We start from the raw sequence: 26,120 nt of genomic DNA, 5'->3' as shown, positions 1-26,120 counted from the left end.
GAAATTAATTCAGGCCTGAGAATAGAATGCAGAAGAGGGGAGTAAAGTTACCAAAGTGAGGTTAAAAGAAATGAGATGCAGCAAAGACAAGGAAAGTGCTGTTGTGTTAGAAGTAATAAGTCCACTATGCCAAAATTACAGGTAAACTTCAACAGCTTAGTATTGCTCTGATAGTATAAGTCAAATGTACGTAGGATATTTGCAGGTATATAAACAGAGAAAATAGTTGTGGGGGCTTTTGTTTGTTAGTTTTTGCCTTTTTTTTTTTTTTTTTTGGCTTGTTTGTTTGTTTGTTTGGTATCAAAGTGACTTAGAATAACTGGAGAAACCAGAAAATCTGATACACAATTTTGATGTAGAAGAAAATGATTACCTTAATATACTGTAATATCATCTCCCCAAAATGCCCTGAGTGCAATTCAAGGACTACTTCTTGGGCAAGGAGCTGTTTTCTTCCCTGCATACGGAAAGTAATTTTTAATAAGACCCTTTAGAGGAATCAACAAAGGTCCAATGGACCAGATTTCTAAGTACTCCACTAATTAAAAAGAAAAAAAAAAAAGCCTGCAAATTAAACAAAGAACCCAGTCCAGTCCTTTGTTCCATACACTAGTGAAACGGGATTGAAAATCAACTATAGTGAATTATATTCATTATTTCTGTCATCAGCCAAAAGAGTTTAAAAGCTTTCCATATGCCTTCAGCAGCAACAATCCTGATTTCAGTATAGCGGTAGGCTGAGACACTTTACTTAATGTCCAATAGCATAGGTGTGAATAATCATGAAAGTGAACATCTGTTTATTCACGTTGCAAAAATATAATCATGCCACTGACCTTGGTGGTTTCACCTCCCTTCAGGTTTCCAGTGAACTCAGTTAAATTGTTCTGTGGCCAAGAATATTGCATCAGACTTAGCATAAAGTTTTTCTGGTATCTTAAATACTGTGAAGTCATGGTAGAACAAGACCTAGGTGATTTTTTATGCGACTTAAGTAAAGCAGAACCGAATCTGTGCCTCACGCTTGCAGACATCTAACTTGTGAAAATTACAACAACTGCCACTGACACAAACTTGCTTATATCATGAGAGGACTAAGTTTAAAGGTATCCAAACTCATTTTTGGAAAATAAGTTGGAGCACTCCCAGATCTTTAAGAACGAATCTAATATTGCACATCTTTATAACATCTTCGAAGCATTGAATGCTTGGGGATAAAAATATTGAAGTGTTCTGTGAAGATATTAAGCTTTCATTTCCTTTTGGCCAGCTACAAATTGTCACTGTTCAAACCCCAGACACTATACCAATCCCAAATGCCTAAATTACATTCATCAAATAATTTCCTAATGAAATGAATTAGAAACCACTTAGAAAAAAAACATATCTGTCTAATTTCCCAGAACAGACTAGAGGCTTAATTTTGTTCCCAAGTACACTAGAGTAATTCTAGACTAACTTAATTGATGACAATGAATTACTCAGAAATTCTTGCAGCAGCATATCTGGAAGGTGAATTTGGTGGTGGAGACAACAGATTACCAGGACTGAATGTGTGACACTCAAACCCCAAATCCATCAATACAGAGCTTCTGTCTTGGGGGGTGCAGAGTTCTGAGTTTGAACAGTGGCCACAGAAATACGTTTTTGCTGCAATTTGATGGTTTTATGGGTACCATGTACAGATATCCATCTACAAAGAGAGAACAGTCCTGAAGATACTCTGAAGCACAACAGTGCTGTGAGGGAGGACAGGGCAGTCTGAAGAAACTCGCAAGATTCCTCAGCAGCTGCTTTTCCAACAACACAAGCAGAGCACTGCTTGCAGCTCAGCTGTGTGTTGAGTTCTTACTCCACCATCATCAGTATCATCCAGGGGTAATTACAAAAACTCCTAGTGGGTAAGCTTCATAATACATTGCTGAATCAAAAAAAACAACCTCCAACAACAGTATAGTTGTTGGAGAAAAAACAGTTGCAGGAGGAGAAAAAGAAAACAAAAACAAAACAAAAAACCCCCCCAAAAACTAATAATGCTTCTTTGTACAAAGAAGTCAAAAGCTTCTATTCATTATAACCAGATCAGCACTGATCATAGACGCTTTTTTTCTTTTTCTTTTTTTTTTTTTTTTTTTTTTTTTTCCTTTTTTTTAAGGTATTGAATCATTTTTCTTTTGGGAAAAATATTTTTAACATATTAGTTAAGAAGCACAAAAGATGTCTATCAACTTGAAAGGATAAACACATAATTTAGTTTGTATCTGCTTGGATAAGAGATTGTAAAAATAATAGATATGTAGGTTAGACATCATCACTTTCTGTAGCTCAGTACTGCCTTTGTCTTTGGAGCAAGGGAAAATAAAAAAGTTTTGTGTTAAAGGCAAGTTCCTCAGTAGGGAATTGACTTTGAATACAGTCTGTCTTTCCTATCATCTGATATTTGGATCATAAAATATCTCACTTATCTATTTCATTTCTCTCTTCTCGGCCATCTCTATCATACATGGCTGTACAAACAAAAATTATTTGAAAGACCTATGCCAGGACGTACTCTACTGATCTCAAGAGATCCTTTATTGTTCCTACTTTGTCCTGTGGATTTGGAAGTTAAGGACTGGGATATTCATATACGTTTTCTGTTTCAGAAGATCTGTTAACTAAATACATTTCTAAATCTATTACACTTCTATTTTCAGAGGACCCCAAGCCTACTATACTTTGCTTTTTCACCACCCAGAAGTTCACCATCCAAGTCTTCAAATTTGGAGAAGTGCAAAGGGCAAACCAAGGTGTAAGAGAGGACTAGGAAGCAAATTAAAGTATATAAAAAAAAATTCAATTAAAAGCGTTGATGACAGTCATGTTATGGAAAGTGCTCCTTAGAACAAAGGACAGCATGCTATGTAACTATCCCAGACAGTTCACTGCATACACAGGATTTACTTGCTGGTAATAACATAAGGACAAAATCCATACAATTTTTTTTGACCCAGGTTTGGACTGGAAGAAAAAGTTAAGCTGTTCCGTAGATTTCAGACAAGTAACCAGTGTTATCTCTCAAATATACAAGATGATCAAGAAATAACTTAAAAAAGAGGAAATGCAAGGAACTTGAACAGAAAACCCAGTCTTTTTCAGAAGCAAAGGTACTCATTGCTGTGATAAACACCCACATTTAGACAAAATATCCTGAATGGTCTTAAGGTCTCGTTCATCACACAGAAGATAGTCTAACACCCTCAAGTGTTTCATTCCTCTTTTAAAGCTACAGTCATAAGGCTGAAGCAGCTATATTAGCAGTGTTTTATTAGGAAACCGTGTATGATATGTTATCTACTATTTAAGGGAGTCTAACATTAGGAAATGAAAATTTCCAGCAGCAGGACACCCACCAGCTATCCAGAGCCCACTCTGCAGAACATCACAGATCATTCTACGAAAATCTCTGGACAAGTCAGTGTCTGTCTTTTCTGCATCTTGTCTCTCAGGCACAAGAGGAAGTGGAATTCTCATTTGAAACTCACACATTCTCTCTGTAGAGAAATTAATAGCTTCCTTTGTATGTTTGAGGAATAGTTTCCTCTGCACGAGTGGGTTATGCATCAGCAAAAACTAAAAAGGATTGCAATAAACATATATGCAAGTTAATGGAAGCAGTCGGAGCTGGATAAATAAGGAGCACTATGAAACACTTTCTGACACAGGTGCTTGCCCAGCCAGGAACCCATTAGCACCTTGTCACAAAAGCCCCCAAGCACACAAAAATATGAATTTGGAAGTCACTGAAACCAATGGGCATACACAATTAAGTGACCAATGAAAACCTGTCATCTTCTCTTCTTTGGAACACAGCCAGAAATGACTGGTGGGAGGAAAAGATACTTGGGCAAGACCTCAACTTCTGATGTTTACTGATGGGGAAAAAAGGAAATATAAGGGAAAAAAAAGCACAAAGACATAAAGGGCAGGAGGAAAAGGAGCGTTTGGTAGGAATATCTCCATTCATTCTATAAGACTGTTACAAGTCCAGCCTAGCAGTGGCTGCTGATCTAGCAGGATCTAGAGGCAACAACACTGAACATCTCCTGACATTTTCATACAGAGCAAGTTATGAATTGCCTGCCAAAGAACCAACATCTCTACCTTCAGCCTCCCTCACCAGCAGTCTCAGCATCCCCTAGCTCACTTCATCTGCTACAGCTATGGTTACCTGCGTATGGTTTCTGTACTGCAGTTCTCCTATCCCTCCACTTCAGCCACTCAACAAATCCCAAGTCCTCCACCTTCAACTCCAAAGCTCCCCCATAGCACGAAGGCTGCTTGTGTCTTGGCTGTCAACAAGTAAGCTTAAACCTTCAGTCTAACTAAAAATACACTCAGCTAGGTTTCTAGATGGAAATCTCTTTGGGTTTAACTCATAACCTTTATCTCCAATATCCATTCACAGTCTTTTTAAATCTTATTTATCCTTCCTAGGTTCTAACAAGAATCCACCCAGGTGTAACTGCATAATATAATCCTTTAATTATGAAAAAAAGGCCTGCATAAGAAGTCACACACCCACTCTTTCCAGCACACCTCTTCTTACCCTGGTTGTCATGATTACACATCCCTGTGTGGGAAACTGTTTATTACAGTCAATTATGGAGTAACATCGTTTCCAATGCAGAGCAGAGCCCCATTGTATAAGACATTGTGAAAGGATCATAAAATAAGGCAGCCCTCACATTAAAGAACAGGCAAGCTTGTCCTGCAGGGGACTCCTCTGGCATCTGCTGCCTGAGACAGGGCTCTGGAATCCCTCCACTGTTTACTTTATGATAAACACAGAAAAACCTCAAGAGAAAACATACATCTAAAAGTAAATGTCAAGCACACTTAGGAACACATTTAACAAAGATTTTGAGGCAAAAGTTGGACAATCTCAGTGATTTTCATGGGCTCAACAGTTTCTTCCTCTAGGTTGTGTGTACACATTCACCACAAAGCACCAAAATACATGGGAAACAGATCTGACAGGTGCCTGAAAATATGCCAGTTTTCAAGGCTTATAAGAATGAAAGGCCCAACTCTGACAGGAACACAAGCCAGCAATAAATGCGAAGAGTCACCTTTCATAAGGCCACTGTGAAACACGTATGCAGCCAAGACGCTGTGCTTGCTTCAGTGGAATAACTTCAGTAACACGTGCAGATTGACATGCAAATAAACCTCTTGAAATTGCACCAAGAGAGGTGGAGAGAGAAAGACAATCTTGATTAAAATTTTTTGAAGGACACTACTACGAGGTGCTTAGTTATGATCAGCTCAACATAAATTATCATATAACCCATTTCCAATGAGAATGCAATATGAGCTAAATTTTACACTGATTTACAGCTTATGAAGGCTTCACTGAAAACCCTGCCTGTTTCACAACTCCAGGTCCATACAGAATTTAGGTTTGTTTTCTTTCATCAGACGTGTTCAATTGTGTGTTAGGAATGGAAGGTCAAAGAAACAGCAAGAAAATGATTTTAAAGAGAATGTATCCTCCCATATAAGGAGATTATGATCCCTTTAGAAATTACAAAAACTGTGTTCAGCTTGCCCTAAATTGATTGAAATGACATCACTCCAGAAACAATAACGTAAATTTTGGAAAGGAATACAATAATGATCATTCTGTCTGAAGTATTTGTCTGATATTCCCAGAGGTTTGATTCCTGCTTTCAGAAAAAAAGGCCTCTAACTGCATGAAGCACTCTTCACGTGCATGTCTGGGAAAGGCAGGCATTGGTCAACTTAGACAGCAACAGAAATGTATTCTTCTCTTTCTATTTTAACTCAACTTGAAGGCACTGAAAAATCTCTTTTAAAAAATCCCACAGACTCTAACATCATCCATGTTCTGGTCACAGTTGCGGCACACAGCCAGAAAAACAGCAGAAATTGTGATTTATTTGTATTAGTGTAAATGAGATCAGCATCTCATCTCACAGCTGCAACTGTATGCCAAAACAAGAGACTTGCAAAACTGTATTTTATGGGATATCCCTTTTAATAATCAACAGCCACAACATAAAGATTTGTATTCTCAAAAATACTTGGGTTTTGCATTTGGATCTTGACTTCAGGGACTTTTTGTTAGTTTTAATTATTATTACATGCCATTAATCTGTTCAGACATTATCTCCCTTTAATTTTGTGTGTGGCTTTTAATAGTGTATTTTGAGATATCGGCAGAATAACCCTCTACTCCACTATTAGCTCCACTTGTGCAACCCTTAGCACTCAAAGACATGTGTGATTAATAGCTCTGCCAGCATTTCCTATTTAAAAACTATTCTTATTTTATCTCTTTCTGCTCTGCTCCTGATTTTCCACTATTCTCTGATCCATGCAAAATTCCCACTGGCAGGACCTTCATGCAACCCAAAACTCTGCAACTTCATTTCTCTCTCCTCCTTTTCCATGTTGCCTCTCAGAAGATCCCGTGAATTTTGTTTGACTGGATAATAACCAAACTTAAAAGCACAATCCTACAAGTAGCCGAGCGTCAGTTCTCAATGTAAGCTGAAACCAGTAATTTAGCACCTTTGGAAGAGCTCAGCACCTTGCCAAGTGCCATAGCAATCTGTTCTGGCAATGATTTACCCATGCCCCCATTTCTCAGAGTCACCATTTTGTCATGAATTTCAACAAAATAGAAAAAGGTATTTAAACAAGATCACCCACGATCCATCACCAAGCAGGTAGCACAGGGTCTATACAGCAAGCATTTAAGTCCAGCACAGGAAGTGTAAGTTACACTTCCAAAATTATTCTGTCATCCCAATGACATTTTTTTTTAATCTGGTGTTTCTCAGCTGTGTTTAGGTAGCAATGTCTCATCAGTATCTCATTCAGGTGTAGCAGGGAAGAGCCTAGCAGCCCTGGGCTGGCAGCCAAGCTCTCCTGCGAGTGACGCTGAGCGCAGATTTGCTCTGCCCCAAGCAGGAGCCAGGTGTTGCAGTGGCAGCAAGGGTGCAGGCTGCATCCCAGCAGTGACACGACACAGAAACCAGTGCTGAAACTTGTGCTGGGAGGCTTCAGCTTCCTACTTCTTTCTAATCTACCTGCTGAACAAGCCCAGGACTTTATAGCGCAAGGGCACAGGAGTTACATCTCTAATGCCGGTATGACGTTAAGCTCAATGAAAGACAATTGAAACTTTGAAGGAAGAGAAAAGAGAAATGAGACAGAAGAGAGGAGGGGGAGAGGAATGAATTGCTTAGAATACATTTTTAAAAATACATTCTTGCCAGTAAGTGATAGAAATAAATCAGAGGTATGAAGTCACTGGTAGCTGGATTTAAAAGAGAGTTTATGACCATTTGCTAAGGGGCCAGCATAAAGCATAAGCAAAACCAGTAAAAATATTGCTTCAACTAGCAATGATGATGTTAAGCTATGGGAACAAATTCTTTAATTTAAATAAAATAATACTTATTCAAACAGACTACAGGCAAGTTTAACTGAAAATCTCTGCTTCAAAGCTTTTTCTGTCTAACCAGCCAGTGATAAAGAGGGTAATGGAAATAAAAACGGGTAAGTGAATTCTGTGACCAGCTCCCACTGAGCTGTACAAATATGCAAATATCTATATCTCTGATGCTCACTTGAAAAACATCATTTTCCATAGAGAGCAAACTGAGAATTACAGCTTTCGTGTAAGAAATTCCATGAGTATCAACAATTCCCCTCCCAGCACAATCTCTCTCTTTTTTTTTCCCTCCTCAACTGGAAAAACTTTTTGTTGAGTTGAGGTAATTAGAAGAGCTGAAACAGTCTTTCCAGCTTAAACACAGTTGGACTAGAAAGCTGTAAGAAGAGGAGCCAGGCTTGGCCTCCTGCAGAAGATTTCATCCCATTCTGACAGTGCTAGAATTTAGTGTCTGATGCTGTTCCTTTCTGTACTCGAGAAGCTGCCAACTATGACTCCATTTATTGAACATATTAGCAAGGTATAAGTCAAAGAGCACACCTTTTACAGATTCAGTGGCCTGATGTTCGGCATGCCAGAAACACTGTACGCTAAGCTGTGAACAACGAAACTAGCCTAACTTGTGGACTGAGATAACCCCTTAAACTTTTCATCTCTTAAAACTTTGGTTTACATTTCAATTAGGTCACAAGTGAAATCCATTTGGTCATGTCAATCTACAGATGACATAGCTTGATCATAAAAATCATCACAGAGCTAAGCACTACTGGTAATCTCAGTAGCGGGCATCAATACTCTAAATTAGAAACACGTGGGTGGGTTATGTATCTCTACTATCTGCCTTCAGTAATCCATCCTCTGAGTTTTTTTGTTTTATGTTTTTTTTTTCATTATTCCTAAGGGAATATATGAGTACAGCACTGGGTTCTCTGCTCTGGGTGTCACTGCATGAGCAGGGGTTAAACCACATGGACTCAAGAGGTTCCTGCCAGCATCACCCAGCCTGTGATGCTGTGATAAAAGCAAAATAGTTCAGCAAAGGTATACTGAGGAATGAATATGAGTAGAAATGAGCAAGAAAAACAGAGGTGGCAGTGAGTCCTTCTCACAGAAAGGCTTTACAGCCTACAGATGCCGGAGAGATCCTGCTGCCAGACCTGCACTTCTTGCAGGATACAAAGCCCAAGATCAATGGAAACTTTGGTATCATTAATATCAAAATGGCTTTATTTCCCCTTCTCCTCCCAAGGATTTTTTGAATCTGGATCCTACAATTGAAAGCTAGTGGATTAAGCATAAAACATCAAACCCCTGTTAACACCCAGCCTCCCGCAAGGCTGAATCCTAACAACTCCGTTTTCTGCCTACAGTATGTGCAAGCAAGTGGAACCATCACATGCACTGCATGCTAAAGGCCACAGCCTTTGTCTTCTCCAAGTTCTGTCTATTTCAGAGGCTAACATGCTGCAATTAGTCTAATTAATGTGAAACAATGAGCTGTGTTACCACTTATCAAATTGATTGTTCCCCTATCAAAACAAAACAGGCTGGCTTTTTGATGTAATTTCAAGAGATGATTTGAAATGTCATGTTGCTGCAAGCCAATTACCTTATGACTGGAGTCACGGTCAACAGAATACATAATTAGCACGAGTTTGAGAAGGCTGCTTACTGCTAGTATGCTAATTAACTGTCTTTTGTCATAAAACAAAAAGGTTGTAGCTAGGGTTGTGAAATAGGTCTTTTTTATTTACATTTCTTTGCGCTTATCAATGTGAGGCATGACAATGCAAAAGAATGGAAAATTTTAATTCTTCCACTCCGAATTAATACTGAGCTGCAAGGTCAGGCACAGCATTCCAGGCACAGCATTGGGATACCAGAAACATTCAGTGCTTCCACGTGTGACTGCACAACCTACCAGGACCGCAGAAAATTGAGCATCAAGTTAATCTACACCAAAGAGGCAGCACGTAGCATCCACAGCCCAACTGGTGGCCCTCGGTCCATGCCAGAGGCTCTTTGCCTAGGACAGGACTTAAGATAGCTGAGTACCATCCTGCCAACCCCAAGCTATGCTCTCCAAAACCCAAGGCAGAACTACAGACTAGTGATGTTCCTTCTTCTGCTTCAGTGCGGTGCTCTAAAGAATGCTTAATGAGCACGTGTGGGATAGTAAATGAGTCCTGCTTATAAGTAAAAAGCTTCATAACTCAGCTGCTGCCAACTCCTCTCCGTCGCCTCATTTGCATGATAAATCTTGTATTCCTTGGGCATTTGTTAAAGAGCTGATCCTGCATGGCACTGGGCACCCTCAATGCCTATAGGCTTCAGAGGAAGGTGAGAAATTCGTTAATTTACAAGATGAAGACCTACCTGAAAGAAACTGAGCTTAAAAGCTGGCTGTCAGCAGCTTCTGTTCTACCCTCCTCATCCCAACCCTGCAGAACAGGTACACGAGGGGCACAGAGGGCAGGAATCAGCCTGGTGAATCGGCACTAATTCCTACCAATTTAAATTCTGTTTTTCTTTTTCCTGCCTATAATTCAGCACTTTAGCTAAGGTTTTGCTTGGCCTGAGCGACTCCCAAGAGCGAGGTCTGGAATTGCAGGAAGTTTTAATGATGCTGTTTCACTAACAGCTGCTGACTTACAAATCCTCCTATTTGTCGTAAAAACAATTTTGTTTCTCTGTGCATGCTTGGTTTGAACCACTATAGAGATAATTCTCATGCTTCTTGATGGCCTTTAAAAGCAAGAGAAATGCGTAAATCACTCTCCTATGGAGAGAACAAATTAAGTGCTCAAAACCTAGATCAAAAAGTTGTCAAGATTGTTTTTTTTCTGAAGACTTTGTTTAAATTCAAATGCAGTCTACCCCACACTAAGAACATTAAAGTTTCAAGCCCTAAAACAACACAAAGTAGATCATTTTTAAAGTCACCACTACTATGAAACCAGTAGGTGTTCTTAAACTATCTTCCTGCTCTCTCTCTTCCCATCTGAGCTGAATTCAAGTTATAATAAAATTAGGTATGCATGTAGGAAGGCTAAATTTTATCTTAAATGATGAAACCTATAACGAACAGGAAAACACTCATTTCTTCTGCTGCTGTCATTTACTAGAATCAACATCATCCTTCCTGTCTTTATTCAGCAGAGAAAACAAAACTAATCCCAATTTCTAAAGAGCTGGCTAATAAAGGAGTCAAGGGATCATTAGTCTAATTAACTCATTCCTGTTTTCAGTTTACATTTCATTACACTATTACACCTTCTGAAATGTCATTTTTTAAATACCATGGAAAACTCTTTAACATATACATATCATGTCCAACAAACCTAGAGACATATAGAACAGTTACTCAATTTTAGGAAATGAATAGTTTCTTGATTTGCTACTAAGCATGTCTCAGCCAAAGCCTTGTTGTGAAACTCAGTGATATAAAAATCGTAGAAACACAGTGACTCTCAGTCACTTGCTTTAGGTTGGTGCTTTCACTATCTGGGTATTTGATAATATTCAGATAGATGTCTTTGCTTCCACTTTTTGTGCTCAGTTCATTTTTAACTCATCAAAAATAAGTCAAGATACCAAACTACAGCTTCCTCTCAGCTTCTCTTCCTTCCCTTTTTTTTCCCCTCTTTTTATTGGGTGTCTTTCTAAAGCTTAAACTAACAAGTCAATTACTGTCTTTTAAGTCAATTCTTAAATTGATTTAATGAGTTATTTACTGTATTTTAAGTCAATTTTTAAATTCATGCAATTTCTGTTAATTGATGGTAACTTGTGTAACCAGCTGTTTGGAGACTACCAATATGAGCTAACACTACACGCTTGTAGGCTTGTACCATTACCTATGTGCAGATGCATCTTTACACAAAAAAAAAAGTTCTTCATGTAGCTGAAGTGTTATAGAATATCTTGTGCAGAATTAGGCTGTGCAGGCTAGAGCGCATCCATAGTGTTCCCTGAGTGAAAACATCAGATGCTGTGATTCCTTTTTTTTTTTTTTTTTTTTTTTAAAGGGATGCTAACAATTGCTTACACTGACTCCAACACGCAGGCAAAATAAAGACAGACACGTTGAAATGGGAATGAAGCACGACAGCAGCTCTTACATAAATATGATCCAGTCATCAATTATACCTGCTGCCGCATGATTCCAGTTATTAGTCATGCCGGATAACAAGAGATCTGAACCTGACATACAGGTGAGTCTTCTCTTGAGTGCCTGAGACCTACTGAACCACTTAATACTTTCTGGTAGGAGAAGGCCCATAGCTGTGGCAAAAATTCCCTGAATAGCTCGATTCTGAGACCTAGAATTTGGTCTTTTGGCCAAACTGGGCCCCCCAGCAGCGTCCTGTAACTGCAACAGCCACTAACAGAACAGTGAGAGCGTAGCCCTTCCATGCCACAGAACTGAAGAAAAGTGAGCGAATCCAATCAAGCAGATCCCCTCACTCACTGTTTTGCCACAGACTCATATTTCAAAAAACGGGAAGATGCTTGCTGATGGTGGTCTCATTTTTGCTGTACAGCTTTTCAGAGTCACTACACACATCCTTGCATTTGGGATGGGGCTTTAGATCACCAATTTTGAAAAAGAATTGCCTGAGAATATGATTTTTCTTCAGAAATCTCTCTTATGGCGATGTTGATTACCTCAGGAGGAGAGGTTTATTCAGAGATGTTTATTCAAAAGTTGAAACTGATGTGAAACTTGAAAAGTGACAACCATTCACACACAGCCATAGGTTGCAGGATATGCACAGCTTGTTTCTGGAATAGCAGCTGTGAAACCCAAGCTCTACAGAAAGCAGAGAGGACAGTGGAATGCTGTCATTTGTCACCAACAATTGCCACCAGCAGAAAAGATATGCCTTTAAAAGGAGCAGAGGAAGACCCTGAGCACAGAACCTGGGTTGTTTTCAGTGGCTTAACAAGGATTAAACCACATCTGTTAATTAATGTACTTTGAGAAGCCTAATGAAAAATAACATTTCTATCTGTGAAATTAATACATATATCTCCAGTATCAGATTTGCTTTAGAAGGACTGAATACGGAGAGCAGCTGTAGTGAACAAGGCACCTGCTAATGCTCCAACAACATGAGGTGAGCATTAGCTCTCATTAATTCGTGTTCTTGGTGCTATTCGGCATCATGGCTAACCTGATGTGATGTAACGGGATGTGGCATGCCAGAATGCATCACAACGTGTGCAGCATCATAAAAGCAAACGAGCTCTAAACAACTAAGCTTCCTTGCAGCCCCTGGCACAGTCCAGCATTCGTGATCAGATGCCGTCTTACCTTTATTATCAAAGTGTTACACCTTGTGTTGCTGGTTCAGTGAGTATTTTCTCTCATCTGTTTTCTAAACCAACAAAAGCAGGTCAATGCATCTTCATTTAAAAACAAAAGCACAGAATGCTGCTTACAGCTTTGCCTTACTGGGGTCTTCTATTTTCTCTCCCTCCTTGTGTTTTTATCTGAAATACCGCTAACCTACTCTAAGGGAGGACCAAGGAAATTAGGAAACGGATGCTGTTATTTTAGCAACTCTCTTGACAAAAAAAATATCTGGCATGTAAAGGAACCCATAACACTAGAACAGAAGCAAGCACAACAGCAGAGCTGTGGCACTGCATGCTCCATCTAACAAGGTGTTGAGCACCAAAGCCCAGGGGACTCATGGAACTCTCGCTGTGAAGATTAGACACGAGCACTCGCACAGGACACAGCAGGAATATGAAGGGACATGAAGTAAGCAATCCCAGCAGACAGCCTGTTGAGATGTCAGTCAGGCACTCTGCCTCCACCACCTTTCACAGAGCTAAACATCTCTTTATGTCAGAACAAATTGGGCGATCCTCAAATCTTTTTTCCTTCCCTTGACTTCAATACGATGAGTGCGGGGAACAGGAACGAGAAGAAGAGCAGGAGGGAGTGTGAGGAGACAGTTCAGCTCAGTTCATATGAAAGCACTGTGACACACTACAAGGTTGTGTGCTGACACTGGCACCTCACACAATCTTATCAGAGAGGCTCCAGCAGCAGCAGCTGTGCACCACAGGCCTCCCTGCTCTCCCATTACACCAGACAACCTCTCCTTTCACAAGCAGCCCACTGCATCCTTTGAAAATAAACCCCAACACCAGAGCAAAGGCCAACATCTCCTTATTTATGTATTTACTCACAAAAAATCTGTACCAGATACGTGCCTGTTTTTATTTCTTTTTCATTTAAGTAGGGGGTTTGAGTGACAAAAATATGCACTGATCTTATTTTTGCAGCATAACAGCTATAAGAAGTCTTCCTACTGACCTCTCTTGATGTTACAGACAACTCAGTGTGATTATCCAGAGAACTGCCTTGAATGATCTTTAAAATTTAAGTCAAGAAACACTGCCTTAAAGTGATCAGGCAATTGTCACTCTTAAAAAATAATATCAATAAATAAAAATCAAAAGAAAACAAAGTTTAACCCAGACAACTTGAATCAGCCAGTGAAATGACTGGGACAGTTGTATGCAAAAAGAGCAAGATTAAGCTGCTAGTCCAACTTTAGGGTATGAAAGCACAAAAATAAATAAATAAATAAAACAGCATTCAAAGTAATCAAACAAACAAACAAACAAACAAACAACCCCAAAAAACTGTGGTTTAAAATGTGCAAAGTGAAAATGTGACAAGAATCAGTCACTGTCAGACCCAGCCATCTACTCTTTAGATCAGAAGTTTATTGTAAGCATGATCATTCATACAAAATCAGCCATTTCTAAAATTTCTGCCAGGACCATATGTTTTAGAAGTTGGAAAATATTAATTGATTGTAGGTAAAGAATGGATGCATTACATTATGATTTCATGTTTCCATTTATGACAGTGAGTGTATGATGCAGACATTACCAGACCATTTACTGGCCGTTACCTCTAAGAAAGGAAGTCCATACTAAAAAGAAATTGTGCAGCATTTCTGGCATTTGTTAAAGGAAGAAAGCTTTATAAGAAAAAAGAAATACTACTGATTTTTACAGGTGTTTAATAAAGATAAGCTGAAAAAAGGGTTCCTATTTTAAGCTTGGTGATAGCTAAAAATGCATTCAAATATGTTCAAAAGCAATCTGAAGTCTCCTAAAAATGGGTGTTTAAAAGTATTCAAGAAAACAGTAAAAATGCAAATAATATTTGTCACATTATTGTAGGATATGGGACAAAAATACTCATAAATTCAAAGAACCCTGCTGAGGCAAAATGCATTTCATTTAAATATGACATTATTTGGGAGTCATTAAAACAGAAATAATGTTTATCGTTTGCCTTGTAAAGGTTACTGTGAGAAAACAGCAAAAGTTTGCCCATAGCAGAATGAGTGGTGTGAGGGACTGTGAGCATAACTCCCTTAATTTTAGTTGTTATAACCGTGCCATAGGAAATAAAAAGTCTTAATGTAATTGATAATTCATTACTGTAGAATTACTGCAGTAAAAATAACGAGGAAGAACGAGCATTTTCAAGCACCTATGTCCAATATTCCTATACGGTTCGTACACATTACAATGTGGTTGATAATAAATAGGGTGACAACAGTAACTGTTGTCCTTATATTCAAAATGTGTTCAGTCCTGACAAAGAACAAAGTATAGGCTGCCTTGTATTTCCTACAATATATATAACTGCTCTTGTCCTTTCATTTACACATTTTTCCTTTTTCTTTCTTTTTGTATGGAAATATAAACCCACCTAGTGGGGCCTCTAGGCTATACAGAGGTAGGCTAATGTACTGGTTTTAATGCAGAGCCTAAACCTCTTGATTAAAACATTCAGCCTTGCTGAAAAGAGATGCTTTATAGCTTTTACAGTGAAGAGCCTTCTGCAACTTGAGTTCAGAAGCTTTCTCTACATAGACTTGCACGAGTGTGCATACGTGTTTCAAAAACAGCAAAATAATGCAGGAAAGCCCCACAGTTCTGCAGTCACCATTTTGAGCCTAAAACTGTCCACTGCAGTCAACTGGCAGCATTAACTTCTGGTTATTTGCGCATGTAAATCAAGGTGTAAAAGCACACAGAGACCTTGATTACCCAGACATTCAGGCAATAGCTTGACTATTGTGAGCAGTTTTTTGAAGAAGCAATTAAATTAAGCATCCCATTAAATATCTGATGAAGGTAAATCAGGTCCTAGCTCTTAAAATTTGATCCTCCATTAGAACCATTCACATTTGTAAAAATTAGTTGCCTTAATTCCATCACTGACTTTAAATGCACTCCAGACGGCACTTTTATGTAGTTTAAATCCAGTTTTAAATCTAGATATAGAAGACCTGACATGAGAACCAAGCTCCCTCTCAGTACAGGCTCAATGGCACTTGTGAGCATGAGCGGCTTTGTCCCTGCACTCACACATCTCCTATCTCTCAGACAACACACGTGGGGCCTTTCCTAAAGCTGTTTGAAAACAAAGCGGTGTCAGGCCAGCAGACTTCTGCTGAAGATCTCCACAGCGGACCAGATCCGCGTAGCACCACACGGTAACGCCACAGTCTGAAATCTTCATGTGGCCCACACATATTTGTATTCAAGCTATTTTCTTTGAGCCTGAAATTGATCTGTGATGTTCTCTCTGCAGACTCACCATTTACATAATTTGCTGTTACTCTTGCATCACACACTATTCCACTTTGTGGGCTAAATTCTTCTCCACGGAAGCAGTCAGGCGTGGGCTTAACTTGAAGCACAAGAGGTCCTGGGAGACTTCTGTGCTGCTGTTCACATGCTACACTTAAACACACACTGATTTACTTCGTTGTATGGCAACCTAAACCTAACAGAAAATCGTGCAGCTGTTAATAGGGAATATACAATGACTGCAAGCAGAACCGGGCTCATCCTCTCCTCAGATTTGTACTGATGTGCCAGCATCTCAAGACATCACTGCATTTTCATAACAAGGAGGAGATTTAATTTCTGCAGATTTCTGCAAAAAGCAATTTAGAAACTTCACAACAATGATATTGCTTCCCATAAATGTGAAATTGGTAAAAACATCATGAGGCAAACACAGCACATTCGCAATATCATTTTTTCTATCTTAAGTACCAACATTATTCAAAGGCATTACACTGTTAAGTATCCAAATAATTCATTCATTTTAAGAATTGAAAGCATAATATTATTTTGTTAAATTAAGCTCTCTCTTTACCAAATCCCTCTTTTCCACTTAAACTGAGGCAATAAAGGCGTCTGAAAATGAGCCTGTGCATAAGGCTTTTATTTTCACTTTCGAGGCTTTGCACCTTTCTGACTGCACTGTGCCTTGTTGGTGAATAGTAAAATGCTTACAGTTCCCTGTTTTTGAACCCAAAATGAGCCTTGAGCTTCAGCATGGCATTCCTACCTTCCATCGGCAGCAGGAAGGAGCAAGCTGGCAAGGAAAAGCGGCACCTGCCTTTCACTTACTGGCACCAATACAGGATCTCCAGTTAAAAAGAAATGCTGATAACTGAAAGTGACTGCTTAAAATGATAGCAAAGATCAAAAGTTCTGACTACAGCAGGTTGGGGGGGAGGGCGGGACACAGCACAGTAATAAGCGTACCGTATTAATTGATGAACATCAGGACTTTGTGGTCATTTAACACTCCCTATAAATGTAGGCTTGATAACAGTTATTGATCTCAGTTTTCCTGGAAGAGGATCCCTGGGCTCAGCAGTGAGCAGTTTTGCTTCTCTCAGTTCATAAATACAAGAATAGAGCTATTGCTAAAATGCCACCCTAACTGCTAAAAATGAAATAAGAGTAACATTTCAGTGCAGTGTCAGAGAAATACAGACGTATTTCCACAGGGGGGTTTGAGCAGGTATCCCAAGGTTTATATAGTCTCAAATTTCCTTATGGGAAACACTGGATTACCACACCTGACCCCTGCTATCATTAGAAAATATTTCCTTTGCAAAGGTCTGTTCAAACCACAGAAGTCACTGTTTTTATTCAAGTCATTATTGCTCCTTCTTGTATTACCATGAAGCTGGAGTACACCTAACAGTGATGATCTAAGCCCAGCAGCTTATGAGGTGGGCCCACAGCAGCCTTCTGCTCAGGATGAAGCCACGGAGGGACAGGAGATCCTGGGCTGTGACATCTCCAGCATCACTGTCACCAGAATAACACTGACACCCGCTCTCTCTCTCTCTCTCTTTGTTTGCCACTCAAAACTTTTCCCATGGTTTTCTTTCTTTGTAGCCTTTTCATCTTATAGCCATCCTGCTGACCAGTCAAATCAGAAGCTAACTTCCAAAACATCCAGAGTTGCTGCCAGAAGCATCCAACATCACTGATATAACGTGAATTAAACAGAAAATTATCCCCCTCTCTTGTTCTTCCCACCACCTCTTCCTCAGAATCAGAAGAACACCCCCTACATCTCCTGATTTCCTGTTCAGGTCAGACCTGGATGTCAAAGAAAGGGCCTCGACTGAAGTGCACATCCTCGCCAACTCAGACTGCAGGAGAAGCTACACAAGTAGATGAACTATTGAACTCAGTTCTCTGCCTTAAAATACATTACATCGGGATCGTTAATGCACGACATAAGTATCCAAAAGATGTAACAGAATTCTGAAAAATGAATTAAGGACGTATTGCCATCAACTCCAGCAAAATAATAAAAGTAGAGAGATTAAGAGGCAAGAATATCTTTTTGAATTGTAAAATAGGTTTATAGGTCTTCTAATAACAACTTTTACTCAAACCTTACATAAATAGGCTTATACGATACAAATATTATGTGGGCTATGTGGAAACTACAAGGTCCCTAATCATGTTTAGGGATTACTTGACAGAACAGAGACATTTCATTCCTATTGGACCTAGGGATTACAGCAAAGAAACATCTAATATTCCATTTTTTAATTTCATGCATTTTTTATTTACCTTTAATGATGCTGTATATATTCATCATCCTGAAATATTAAAACAGTATGAAAAAAGTAATAAATTGGTGGAAAATTTAGGGAATGGGAATGCAACAGCACGCAAATCATACACTATCAAGTGCTTGATACACATTTAAAATTACTGCCTAGTACAGCAAAGCCAAATTCCTGGCAGATTTCTGAAGCGCAAAGTCACAATAAGAAGATCAGCAGAACAGACTGAAATAATAGAATATTCATCCCCCTAATCCATATGCAATTCTTTAGGGCTTTTTTTTTTTTTTTTAACAATGCATATGAGGTCTGACTGTATTCAGGATTTAAATAAGTTGTCTCCCTCTCTTTCTTTCTCACACACGCGCGCACACACACACACACTGTATTTTTGTTTAAAAAAAAGTATATACAGTTATCATTTCTGCTCTACTGCACCCACATTGACAAGGTTAGCACATTTCCTCACACCTCAGATGAAACAATAGCATTTTAAACAAAAGTGTTAAAAGAAATACATTTATTCATACCATTGAAACCTCCTGCAACAGCACTGTTGGAAGGAGGGGGTCTAGTTTGACTGGGAAAGAGATTTAATTTAATTTTTTTTTTAACTCTTTCTTTCTTCATTCTAAATAATTACTGGTTAATTTAAAGCAATTTCATATTTAGTTATTGGTAATAAAATTTTGAAACCAGTATTAAATCTTTGAGATCGTGCATTTATCTCTAGACAGATGTAATTTTAGATCTAGTATTGTACAAAGGGAGACGAATAAATCATCAGTTAAAAGACAGATGCTGATGATAATAATGATACACGTAGGAAATATGCGTGAGGATGGACGACAGTGGGGGAGGGTGGAGGATAAAGCTCCTATTGCCATGCAGGAGGCTACTGAATTACCTTCAAGTGGTGCAAAAGCCACAACTGAGCCACACACAGCAATATGAAGAAATTCACGCCTTGCCAAAGTGACGTACAAAGCTTGGGATCAAGAAGGGCTGTGTCTGGCCTTAGGTGTCAGCTGCTGCCCAGGACTTCAGGTCAGGGCCTGGCAAGGGGGAAGCTGATCCAATCCCCTTCAAATCATGCTCATATGGTATTAGCTGACATTGCTATTCAAATGGCAAAGTTGTTGTTTTAATTTCATATCCATTAAAGAAGCAATATAAAACGTATTTAAGGAAGGCTTTTATTTTTGGTAAGGAATCTGCCCTCTTTGGTAAGAGCCTGCTTTGATTTATGCAGCCACAAAAACAGGATCCGCCTGTATTATGAAAAACATCTACTTACAAGGGTCTATGCTTACTATTATATACCTGTAAGCAATATGCACCTATTACTGGCAGATTTGGGGGGAAAAAAGGGACAACCATACAGCCATACTGAGCTCAGCAGGAGCACTCTAACAACACCAGGGCTAGAACATACCCACCCTGCTTAAGTATTTTACAGGCACAGAAACAAAAGAATAAGCGTTCTGAGAAAGGATTCGATCTGTACTCATGAGCAAGGAGTTGTGAGACGAAACAGAAGATGAACAAGCATCAGAAAATGTGATGAAAAAAATCAGGGCCTGTTAATGCACTGAATTTTGGAGAGAAAGACTGATAGATGCTCTGCAGAGATGCACTGGACTACATCTGAATCCTAAAACTATGAGGGGTGGTGGCTTTGCTGCAAACCTGCCACATTTAAAAGAGATGCAATTAAGTAAGGATGCAAAATACCACTTTTCTTTTTTTCTTTAAATAAGGCTGTAGAAGTGAGTAGAAACGTATTAAAGGGAAATAAAGTGCAACCTCTGAAAATTACAGTATGCTTAAAATACACAGGGCTATTCTTCCTTCTGCTATCCTATATCAACAGGACATAACGCTAGTCCAAGTAGTATTTTAGTGCAGGAAGCATCTGCCTGTGACCAAAAACTAGAAAAGCACAAGAACGCTTTTGCCTGAATTTCAGAAGTTTGTTCCAGAACAGAGCTACTAAACCCTTCTGCACACATTTGTAAAAACTGTAACCACTTTTTAGCGTGAGGAAACAAACTACTCCTTGTTCACACTATTCAGATAAATGGCTCAACCACCTCCTTTAGAAAGCTTCCAAGCAAGCAACATGAGACATATATTTGGAATATGAAAGTTTAATCCTACTCATTAAAACACGACAAACTTATAATTAACTGAGAATGGAGTCAATAATGAGAACATCCTTCATTGTAATGATGTTGGTACTATCAGCTTGTAATATGGGAATACACCACAAGGAAAGTGAAGTGTAATAGGGAAAATAACAACTCAGTTGCTAAAAAAAATAAAACGTGGTCTGAAAGTTTTCACTTTGGTCCAATCTTTAACGCATAAATTTTAAATCCTCAAAAGTTACATTTTTCTTGTCATCAGACAAGATAATGCACTACAATGTTTTCCTGTGATGAGGAATAATTCAAGGTCTTACATTGCCTGATTAATCTCACAACCAATATTTAGAAAAGGTTTCTCTTTGAGCTAATCAAACTTGACAAAAGCAATCTTCAAACTATGCCACATTCGCTGATTTGTAAGATACCTCAAACTTGTGTTTTATTAAGTGCAGCTTAAATTAGCAACAGCTCTAAATCCACTTGCTTGTAGCACCTGCTGAATCTCACAGGCAGTGCATGAGGAACACAGAAAACACACAGGTAAAAATTATTAGGACAAAGTATTCTTTTTCTTAATAAAGGCTGTCATTCTAGCCTGAAGCCAGCACCCAGCTACATCTCCACACTGACTTTATGGTGTATTTTTGGAGAATATACTCTGCTAGCATTCACTTTAGCTTTGCTTCTGGAACTAAACTACCTTGACTTTACTGGATAACTTCTGTCAAGTGACTCTTCCAAATAATGCTTATTTTTATACAATTGGATCTGTATAAAAATATATCTGTATATATTTTTCTACCTATCAAAGGTGGTGTTGGCCTTTTGGCTTGACTGAGTGAAGAGGAATTGTCTTGGGCTGAAGGAGTTACATGTGAAAGTAACAACAAAAAAAGTCTATTTCTTATTAAAACATAAAAGCAAAGTGCAACAAAACAAAGCTAGCAGGGTGGGCACATATGTCCTAAGGCTTCCAGTGTCACAGATGTATCACAAGGCCGCAGTTCCTACAGAAGAGCACTGTCACTATGGAACAGCTGCCACCATGAGGGCAGCTAGCTAGGAAGCACCACAACTCAAGCAGGGAACAAGGTAGGAAGCATGTAAACCCCTTCCTGATCCTTTTTTTATTATTGGTACTAGCCTTCTTTCTGTGAATACCCACGTATATGTGACCAGGATTTTCCCATGGTTTGGGAGCCTGTTTGAGTTTGGTCGCCCAACCCTCTACACTAAAAGAGATTCTTTAATTAGGGCAGCTGAGCAAAGGACAAAAATTACAGAAGTATAGCGTTAGTTCTTTACCACAAATACTCAAAAAAGAAATGAGGCTTCCAGCTTATTCTTCTCCTTATGTCATACTTAAGTTCTGGATAAATCCCTTTATAAATCTCTTTCTGAGCTACTAACTCCCTTTATTTCTTCACGGTTGTGTACAACATAGACAATGACTGTTCAAGTGATCTAATATCATACTTCATTAACACAGACTCACACATATCAGAAGTTGCTAGTAGAATTCTCTTCCAGACCCAAGGAAGGATAACCAAATACTGGGTAACACGCTCTGAGAAGACTATCAGTGAGTTTCTCTATTTGTTTATATAAATGGGCCAATGCTTTAAAGTACTTCAGAGCACTTAACCAAAGCAAACAAGCACTTGAACTTTAAATATCTAGCAAGAGGAGCTATTGACAAGTATGACTTTACTTAGTAAATCTTAATATCTTTGCAAACTTGAATTCATAGTCTCCTCATGAAGAGAAGCAGCAGACTCTTATCTCAGCCTCAGCTCTACTTCAAGCTCCCACACAGTGAGAGGAGTGAGCAACTGCACACTCCCCTTTTATTTCTTTTTGTTTGAACAGACTGCTTCAAGTTTTCCTAGATGAGCACCCTGGACCCACAGTAGTCTTTAGAAAGCTGTTTCTGAAGCTGAAACAAGTACATTATTCTCTCTCTCATTTGCCCTGTAAAGTAGGATTTCTCCATCTTAAAGAACTTCCTTTTCAGCTCCTTGCTACCCACAGGCAACAAAGCATCAGTGATGGAACATGCCTATCAAGTGCTCTCCGAATAACTCCCAAGAGGTGAATAATGCTGGAATAATGCTGTGAGAGTAGCTTGTTACTCTCAGTGAAACACTGACCAAAAGCATTCCTCTGGTAAGCGGCCATATAGTGGAGTCAGTTTGAGGTCCATCTTTTTGGTCTTCACACTTATGAAACACTTCTTAGCTACTGCATTATATACAATTAGAGTGCTCGTTCCCGAGCCAAAAAGTGATCTGATGTCCATATACATTTCCGCTGAGAAATCAGCATCCAAAGAAATAGTCATAATTAGTATTCTGTTGGTTTAGACAGTATTTTTTTTCTTTGAAACATTATGACTTCATATAGGTCAAGTACCACACAGCTTCATAGCTGGATTCTCTGCCAAATCCGGTTTGCTGTACCTGAGCAGCTGCACTCAGTAAGGATTTATGTGTTTTGAGGACAGGTCAGTGACAGTTTTCAGAAGGATAACACCACCGGTATCCACCAGGTCATCTCAAGTCCTAAGTTTGCACTAAGAACCATAAAGGCTGCACTAAAAGCAAGGTTTCCCATCAGCAGCAGGCTAAAATCCTGCAGTACCTTTCACTTTTTATTTCTTTTTGAATTTGTTTTGCACTCAACCTACAGTACACATCCATACACTGCAGGAGTGTGCGTCTGGAAGGTGTTTCCTTGTGTGCAAACCTACATGAGTGTTTGCACATGTGAGTGAATTTGGTGGCATTGCCTGTCAAGATTTGCACTGGCCAGTCTGGTAACAAAGACACCTCAAACCCTATTTTACTAGGAAAAAAAAAGAAAAAAGAAAAAAAAAGGAAAGATGCAGTTGAACATATGAACTACTCAGTGATAAATCTGCAGTCTACGTACAGTTCCTGAAGGAAACAGATTCAAAATTTCATTGAAGTACCCTTGATTTTATAAATAGATTTTAATAAATAAAACAGATGAGAAATTTATGTCTGGGAAAGAAAACAACCTTTCTCAAAGTTTATGAAGTGATGAGTCTGTTTCTTATCATTTCTTATGAATCCCGATTTTAAGCAGAAGTGTCTACTACCACATACTCTTCACAACTGATGCTGAAGAACACACAGTTTTTATCAAATTAATATTCCAGAGCCCAGTTCTGATATTATCTTCCCCCCATTCCCCCAGGTAAGTGTTTTAGTTTCTATAGAACTATTTTTGCTGCCTGATCTTAACCAAAAGGTGAAATTATAATTAAGGTTATTCTTGGTTGCTCTGTTCATGATACACTTTGGTCTACTATGTGAAACAAGTTAGATTTGGACATAGTGAGTACACATCATAATGCTCTGACTGGAAACTGAAAATAAACAGAAAACTAGTACCTTTTTTATTCTGTTAGTAATATAGTGCTCACTTATTTAAAGAAAAAATCTTAGTAGTGAATGCACATTTGAAAAATCAATCAAGCCCAGCCAGAACAGCATTACTTACATTACAGCAGAACAGCACACTTTTGGGTACAAATATCCCAAATAAAATGCTACCTTAGACCACTGATAAAAACACGGCTACGACAAAAGAAAGTGTAATTCAGTTTTCAACACACTGCAAGTAACATGATGTAATTATTTAGAAAGCCCTCCCTGACCCCATGGTTTTGGTGAAAATGAATTAAAGGGTGAAACTGAAGGAGAAAAACTTAAACAAAATGAACTCAGAGAGAAAAGACAAAAACAGTGGAAAAAAAACCAACCAGACACAGGGAAAGTACTGGTCTACTTCATTCTAATAATAGAGTCATCAACAGAGTATCTATATGCACTAACACCTAATTTGAGCATCCTGAATTCTGATCCTGATTTCCAGAGATGGCAACTACATATTTAAAAAAAAAAAAACACCTTAAATTGCTCATTACTAGAAATAGATTGATTTGCATGAGAAAGTTAAGAGTTAGATTCCCAATTTTTTAAATGAATATTAAGATCATAGGCTGAGCTCTGAAAGTGAGCCCTAACTCCCAGGTTAATGCTTTCCTCGCGTTGGAAGCAGCATCACTGCCCCTGGGAATGGCACTGCGTGAGAGTGGCATTGGAGCAAGCCAAGCAAAAAACGGACAAAGGCTTTGGAGATGAGCATGAGAACCTTCAGTATCTAGAAGGGGGCTATAAAAAAAGAAGGGGACAGATTTTAGCAGGGTCTGTTGTGATAGGACAAGGGGAAATGGTTTCAAACTAAAGGAGGAAAGATTTAGATTGGATACAGGAAGTTTTTTGCAATCAGGGTGGTGAGGCACTGGCACAAGTTAACCAGAGTGGTGGTAGATACCCCATCCCTGGAGACATGCAAGGTCAGGCTGGACAGGGCTCTGAGCAACCCGATCTGATGTAGGTATCCCCATCCATTGAGGACACCTACAAGGGGTTGGAATAGACAACATTTAAGAGTCCCTTCCAACTCACACAACTCCGTGATTCTATAACCTGTAGCTCTGCTCAGCATTCAAAGACAAACCAATAGAGAAACATTGGGATGGGAAAAGTCACCAACAGTAAGAGGCTGGAAGATACCTATGTCAGTCTGACAGCATATGACAACATGGATCAGGCTTACAAACAGCTTGGCAAGGGCAGACCCTTTGGTAAAGGTGAAAAAATTGGCTCATGTTGAGCAGCTTCCGAAGCTGCAGCCATTCTCAACTTTTCTATTTTTCATTTGCTTTCTCTCCTTCAGCAAAACTTGTTGGCAGAAGTGTTTGTCTGCTCTTCTTATTCTTATGTACATGAATTCAGAACAATAAAAGAAAATGGTACTTATCCTATAAGAACACCACCATGTAGGATTGATCCAGTGTGGTGCACATCAGGCACAAAACATTGTGACTGCAGGATAACAACCATCATTTTGAACTGCTTGAGGGTTTTACGTTTTAAATTGTGAACTAAATACTAATCTTAAGCAGGGTGGGTTTTTGTTTCTTTTTTTAATCTTTTTTTGCTGGAGTGTGTGTACTAAATTTGATATAAGTAAATCATTAAGTTAAGTAAGATATACGGTAATTTACTTGCTTGTTCAGACAATACGGCAAGGATCTAACAGTGTTTTCCCATATTGCTAGCTCTAAAAATTATGTTGTCTGAATTGACATCCCCGGAATGCTACAGGTGAAAATTCCTAATTCAGCATTTTTATGTGTTAGCACTTCATCCAAACACAGTTGCTCATGCTGTTTAGAATCACCCCAAAGTTCTTATAACTCATGCATTGCCCATTGTTCTGTAGGAGACAGCTTGTGTTGTACCAGATAGTGGCTTGTCACCCTCTAGGAGAGGCAGCCACAATGACCTTTCTCACCTTTCTTTACTCAGAGGGCATAGAGGCAGTGGCACAGCTGCCCAGAGAAGATGTGGTGCCCCATCCCTGGAGATGCTCAAGGCCAGGTTGGATGGGGCCCTGGGCAGCCTGAGCTGGGGGGTGGAATTGGGTGGGCTTTAAGGTCCTTCCCAATGTAAGCCATTCTATGATCTGCAAGCA

The 26,120-nt window shown here is 39.0% G+C and overlaps 1 protein-coding gene across 24 annotated transcripts in view; it reads right to left on the bottom strand.

Annotated features, from left to right (window-relative positions):
- The window catches only part of ESRRG (estrogen related receptor gamma), a 384,103-nt gene that overhangs the window by 194,033 nt on the left and 163,950 nt on the right, over positions 1 to 26,120 (bottom strand). The gene's annotated exons all lie outside the window — the stretch shown is intronic.

This window comes from Gallus gallus, chromosome 3 (assembly GCF_016699485.2).
Source record: "Gallus gallus isolate bGalGal1 chromosome 3, bGalGal1.mat.broiler.GRCg7b, whole genome shotgun sequence".
NCBI classification, from domain to species: Eukaryota; Metazoa; Chordata; class Aves; order Galliformes; family Phasianidae; genus Gallus; species Gallus gallus.
The sequence above is the reverse complement of the archived record's forward strand: the minus strand, read 5'-3'. Positions and strand labels throughout refer to the sequence as shown.